This window comes from Teleopsis dalmanni, chromosome 1, assembly GCF_002237135.1.
Source record: "Teleopsis dalmanni isolate 2A chromosome 1, ASM223713v2, whole genome shotgun sequence".
NCBI lineage: Eukaryota > Metazoa > Arthropoda > Insecta > Diptera > Diopsidae > Teleopsis > Teleopsis dalmanni.
This window is the reverse complement of record NC_051846.1, coordinates 71,815,634-71,822,621: the sequence shown is the minus strand read 5'-3', so window position 1 is coordinate 71,822,621 and position 6,988 is coordinate 71,815,634.

Genomic DNA, 6,988 nt, shown 5'->3' with positions numbered 1-6,988 from the left:
AACGATTCTGCACACGAAAATTCGTTCGAAACACAAAATTTGATGCAAACTCTTTGATCAATATTTTTTTCCATTGTTTTTTTCGCAACGCACTACTGAGGTGAACTGGTTTCACCAGCTGCCGTAAACGAACTGTCTGACAGATCGCGCTCATTTTTGGCATAGTAATTAAGGACAGTGCTGCCAAACTACATAAACTTAAAATATCGAAAAATATACAGCGCGCGAATTTTAAATGAGAATTTCCGAAAACTTTTCGGTCACAATGTAGAATGGCTGACCACCCGGAGACACAGAGACAAAAGGATGAACCGTCACAAAAAAAGAACTAGTCAGGACATACAAACAAAATTTTGCTCATCACCATTTCATCTCAACTTATGTTTTACCTGGGGTGTAGTCTTAGATCGCCTCCTCGTGGTGCACCCTGGGTAACGCCAAATGATCTATTCCCCCCCTGGATGCTGTCCTCTTCAGGGGCTCCAGCATCCTCTGGTAACGACCGTTTTTGTCCTCGGACCACGCTTCTTCAGATCCTCTTTTTGTATTTGATCGCTTTGGGCTGGTGGTTACAGGTTTCTGGACCTAGCTGTCTTCTGACACGGTAGCACCGGGGTGAAACTCGCGTGTGAACGGCTCCAGGCTAAGTCTGTGGCTGCCTCCGTCCCGTTAAAACCCTGGCAGGCCTCAAGGTACGTTCTGCATCCGTCACCATTAAGTTGGTCGTGTAGGTTCGGTTGTAGCTTAGCTCCCGATTAGTTCTGGTCTGGCTCTGAGCACTTGCTCCCATAAGGACCTGTGCCAACCCTCGCATGGCCTCCCTGCATTTGCATAGATAACCATGGGACTTCTTTTTATCAGGAACTACACTTACGGGTGTCAGATAGCGGCTTTGAGTGGGGACCCTTTTAGAATGAACAAAGCAAACAAAAATTCCAATAAACCTTTTAAAACTCCTAACCCTTTAGGGGGGCGTTCAAGCCTTATAAGGCAAGCGCCTATTAACAACCAACCGTCTAGAGCTTCTGCTCAGGCGGTTCGTACAAGCAATGCTCCATCATTGAACACCTTGGCAACTGTGCCAGGTGGTAATGCTGCCTCCTGCTCTTCTGCTAGTGCTGCGGTCAAAGCTAATGCGCCAACCGCACCATCTGCAATTAGTGCCAACTCAACTTCTGGTACACGCTCCCACCCTTACCCCTCGACAAGGGCGTATAGGGCGCGAAGGTCAGCATATCGCATCCTCTCTAGGCTCAATGCCGCGGATCCTTCCTCGCTCTCAGAGAGCGATAAGGCATCATTAAAGTGGGGAAGGGAAAATGTCAATCTTCGGCCCTCCGACATCGTTTCTACCTCTGCACCTGCTCAGAAACGACAAAGGTCGATTGAACAGGCTGGGAAACCAATTTCAACTAGCGCTCCTAAGCGCCCCAAATTTGGTCCTCCGAGACCCCCATCGCTGTCTAAACCTCTCAGCGAAATAGTTAAAGAGAGCCTGACCTGGGCCATCATCGACGCTGGCAACAGTGATGGCACCATCTCTCCAGCAAACTGGAAGAAAGTCGAACGGGCTCTTCTTAAAATATATATGGAAATCATTGCCCTCAACCCTGGGCCATCTCCCAGCTGTAAAGACGCTGGATGGTACCAGGGTCATATTAAAATTATTGCCTGCTCAGATCAGCGCTCCGCGGATCTTTACAAGCAGGCGATCGAGAAGGTTGGGGAACTCTGGCCCGGCGCACAGCTCAGAGCTGTTTCGGTGGAAAATATCCCACAACGCCCCCGCTCCAAAGTGTGGCTTCCTTCGGAGCTTACTTCCCCTGAGGAAATTCTTTCCCTTTTAAGGGCCAGTAACACTGACCTCCCCACGCATAACTGGAAAGTTGCGAAGGTCAGTGACCCCAAGGGCGACTTTGTCGAAGCCGTCGTAGTCCTCAACGAAGAATCTTTGGCACCCCTTCAAGCCCGAAATGGGGTGATTCATTATGGCTTCGGTTCGGTCACTCTACGTGTTTACAAAAGTGACTCTCAAGCCGCTAAGCAAGAACCTTCTGGGGGGGCACCTTCGGAAACGATCTCCGATGACAGAATCGGTTCCATCCCAGTTCCAATCAACCCCGATGTAGGAACTTCCGATTTAATCGGCACTCCTTCCTCCGAAGACGGAGGTAGCGTAATCTCGTCTTCCGAACTGGTCGGCGAGTTCTTTACAGGTATGGCGCTTTCCCGGGAGACCTCACCGATGTCGGATGAGGATGAACTGGACAGTACCATAGTTGAAAAACAACTAAGCTGTTGAAGGTCATCCAAATTAACCTCCAACACTCCAAAACTGCTTCGGCAGCCCTTACCCTCCGCCTAGCTGAAAAAGGAGAGGACATAATGCTGATCCAAGAACCTTGGATTGTAAACAATCGGGTTTGTGGACGGAATACAAACGGCTATCGGTTAGTATTCACAGAAGGTCAAGGTAAACCAAGATCTTGCATTCTAGTAAAAAATAACATTAATGCCTTTTTACTCCCTAGGTTCAGTGACAATGACAATGTAGCCATGGCCATCGAATACGACTCCAAGGCCCTTTGGATTGTCTCAGCATATATGGCACACGATCACGGTGCCACTCCGCCACAGGACTCCCTCAAGCTTCTGGTGTCAGAGGCAAATAACAGGAGGATCCCGGTGATCATAGGAGCTGACGCCAACGCACATCATGAGATGTGGGGTAGCACAGATACAAACGCGAGAGGTGAGTGTCTATTTGATTTCATTCTTGCAGGAAACTTGGTGATCGCTAACATAGGTAGGGAGCCAACCTTCATGAACTCAATTAGAAGGGAAGTTCTTGATATCACCATGATTAGCGAGCACTTCTCTTATTTTATTACTAAGTGGTCCGTATCGCAAGATTGCTCCTTTTCTGACCATAGGTACATTAATTTTGATCTAAATTTTGTGGAGAACCCTGAAATGAACAGATCATCTAAACCAATAAATAGGAAACGTACTGTATGGCCCATTTTTCGAGCCAACCTGGAATCCAACTAACAGTTGGACCCTCCCACTATTCTCAACTGTTCCGATATAGATCGAGCGGTTGACCTTCTCACATCAGCATTTAGATGCGCCACAAATGCGGCCTGCAAGCCACCCGAATTTAGAGGCAAACCAAAACCTCCATGGTGGAACTTGAATATTGCAGACCTCCGAAAAACCTGTAGAAAACTTTTTAACGATGCTAAATCAACAGGTAACTGGACTCCATATAAAGTGAAACAAAGAGAATTTAAATACGCCATTAGGCGGGCCAAAAGGGCAGCTTGGAAAAATTTCTGTGGCAACATAGAATCATCTTCCGAGTCAAGCCGACTGCGCAAAATCCTCAATTCTACCCATAAGACACTCGATTGTATCCAGGCTCCAAATGGTCAATGGACCAACTCCAGTAAGGAAACTCTCGACACCCTTCTGGACTCGCACTTCCCAAGGAGTATAGCCTCTGATGCTGACTTATCAACTCAAATCAGCTTACCCCCTCTAAATAATCCTAAACCGTTTCAAGTGACCAACACTCAAATAAAGTGGGCTATCCAAACTTTTAAACCGTATAAATCTCCAGGTCCGGACGGAATTATTCCCGCAGATATTCAACAGGGTGAATTCGTAACCCTCCCCTGGCTTCTAAGCATTTACAACAGTTGTATTAAGCTTATGTATGTTCCAAGCTGCTGGAGAGTGGCTCGAGTAATATTCATTCCCAAAGCAGGAAAAATAACTCACTGCAGTGCCAAGGACTATAGACCAATCAGTCTGTCTTCTTTTCTTCTGAAAGTACTGGAGAGAGTTCTTGATCTGTATATCAGGAACAAGATAAACCCAGCGCTCTTATCTCCATCACAGCATGCTTATACTAAAGGCAAGTCTGTCGATACTGCGCTTCATGCACTCATCTCGCAAGTTGACCATTCCATCTCTCTCAGGGAATACACACTTGCCACCTTTCTCGATATTGAGGGCGCTTTCAACAATGTCTGCCCCAATGGTATCATAAAATCCCTCTCAAAGTTAAATCTCGACAATAGTCTGGTTAAATTTGTAGAGGCCCTTCTCAAAACTAGGATTATCACATCCGACATCGGAAGTGTTCAATCCTCCAGAGCAGTCTGTCGGGGAACGCCACAAGGTGGGGTTCTCTCTCCTCTTCTATGGAGCATAGCGGTTAATTCGTTGTTAAAACTTTTGGAACAATCCGGCTGTAGTGTTATAGCTTATGCGGACGACATTGCTATTGCCTTATCTGGCAAATTCCCCCAAGTTCTATCCAATGTTATTAACTCTGCGCTCCTCATTGTAACTGAATGGTGTAGGGAATTCGGTCTGGATATTAACCCTGCAAAGACAGAGGTTATTCTCTTCACCAGGAAATATAAAATTCCGACATTTTCCTTACCAAAGATAAAGGGCGTTACTCTAAATTTAAGTTCGAACGTCAAATATCTGGGTATAATTTTGGACTCTAAACTCAGCTGGAAAGACAACTTGGCTGAGAGAGCCCGCAAAGCGGTATGCGCCACCTACTGTTGCAGAAGAGCTATAGGTCGTAGTTGGGGGCTCAAACCGTGCATTATACTCTGGCTCTATTCAGCTGTTATCGAACCAATTCTTCTGTATGGGGCTGATTTCTGGTGGCAGGCAACTGAAAAAGCATGCCACACCAAATTAATTGACAAAACTAGGAGGATAGCCGCACTACAAATCACTGGTGCTCTTCGCTCTACCCCCATGCAAGCTCTTTTCGCTATGCTTCATTGGTTGCCATCTCGGCTTCTGGTAAAACAGCAAGCCAAAATAGTTGCAACTAGGCTCAACGCCCTCTCCTGCTGGTCAAGAACTGATATAGGCCACGCGATCATACTGAATCAGGATCTGCCAACTCCCGTCTCTATTGACTACATGTGTTGTTACCCAGACCTAATTAGGGGGTTCGAATCTCTTATACCTAGCAGGGAGCACTGGATCCTTGAAAGAGCGATCCCTCTCCAAACGGTTGACATTTACACGGACGGCTCCAAAATAGATAAACGAGTCGGCTGTGGCATTTTCTCTGAAAGACTGGGTCTCAGCATCTCGCTCCGACTTCCGAACCACTGTAGCGTCTTTCAAGCCGAAATAATGGCAATTCACCAAGCTGTAAAATGGGTTCTTTGCAATCGAACATCCGATTTATCAATCTCAATTTTTTCCGATAGCCAAGCTGCCATCAGATCACTGATGGGCACCTCAGCCACGTCAATCACAACTCAAGACTGCCGTGCTTCACTAAATGACCTAGCTAGGTTTGTTAGGGTCAAACTTATTTGGGTTCCTGGTCACAGGGATATCACAGGAAATTGTAGGGCAGACGATTTAGCCAAGGCAGGTGCTCTTCTCCCTAACATTAACCTCTCTGATATAGGCGTCCCTCTTGCTATAGTTAAACTGGCAATCATACAAAAATACCTGAGTATAGCCAAGCAATACTGGGCTGACGAACCTCAATGTCAGATTTCTAGGTTGACTTGGCCGAACTTTGACAAGAAAAGAACCCGTCAGCTACTTCAACTAAGACGGAACCTGCTCAGCACTACGGTATCTGTGCTGACGGGACACTGCGTAATAGGAAGGCATGCTATGAGACTGGGTCTCCCCTTTAATGACTTTTGTAGAGGCTGTGGCTCTGAGGATGAGGAGGAGACTGTACTCCATCTCATGTGTCAGTGCCCTTCCCTAGCCAGAAGAAGATTAAAAATCCTTGGATCTCCTTTTCTAACTGACCTGACTGAGTTGTCATCCTGTAATGTTAGGGACCTAGCCAAGTTCATAGAACTGTCAGGTTGGTTTTCCTTTGCATAATGGGGGAGTCGTTACCTTTCTTTTCGGCGTTAAATGTATACTGATTAAATCTATATACAAATAACGTTACTCCTGTGGTACCACAACGGGCCTTTATTTGTGCTTAAGTGGGCTTTTTGGGACACAAGGCCGCCACTCCAACCTATACCTATGTTTTACCTGTGGAATGCCAGGGGACCATTATTAGGGTTCAAACAGGGAAAGTTCAGGTGATGAGTGTAGGTCGTCGTTTCATCAAATGAAATGTTTTATCTGTAATGAGGGTGTGTCGTATTGTAAGATGGAGTCAAGTGAGGGAAACGCGAGACAGGTAGGAGCAGCCCGGGGCTACTACCAGAGAAAGTAGCAGCTGGGAGTCAATATCAAATCCAGCGTAGACCAATAGAACAAGCAATAACTATTACATACAGAAAACATAAGAGTCTACATCAGCGGAAAGTGGAATATGAAAGGTTAAGAGCTAGAATTTTCAGTGAAGAACTTAGAATGCAGCGACAAAAACGCCGTAATAAACGAATACAAAAATTGCGTACAAGAAGGAAAGCTGTCAAAAGCTGTTTGAAAAGAATGGTAGACTCCATAGTGACATTGGAAGGAGATAACCGAATGTTTGCAAGGACGAAAGTGAATGGGAAAGAAATTACAGCTTTATTAGATTCAGGATTTATTAGATTTAGTGTTTTTAGGCAATCAAATTAACCAACTGGTAAAAATTAAAGGGAAAACTATCAAAACGGCAAATGGAATTGAAACTCCAATCATGGGAGTCATTTCATTACCTGTGTTATGGGAAGGAGAAATTAAGTCAATGGACTTTTTGGTAGTTCCGCCATTACAGCAGGAATTTTACTTCGGAATTGATTTTTGGAGGACTTTTGAAATCTCATTGTTAACGAAAAAAAAAATTTGTGTAGAAGATTTAAAGGGAGTGTCTGAGTTAGAGATACAATCTTCCAGTTTGAAAGTTACTGCTGATCCACATGAGCTAACTAAACAGCAGTTGTTAAAGTTGAACTTAGTAGTAATAAAATTTTCGTCATTCAATGAACTAGGTTTAGGTAAGACAATGGTCGAAACACATATTATAGAAGTT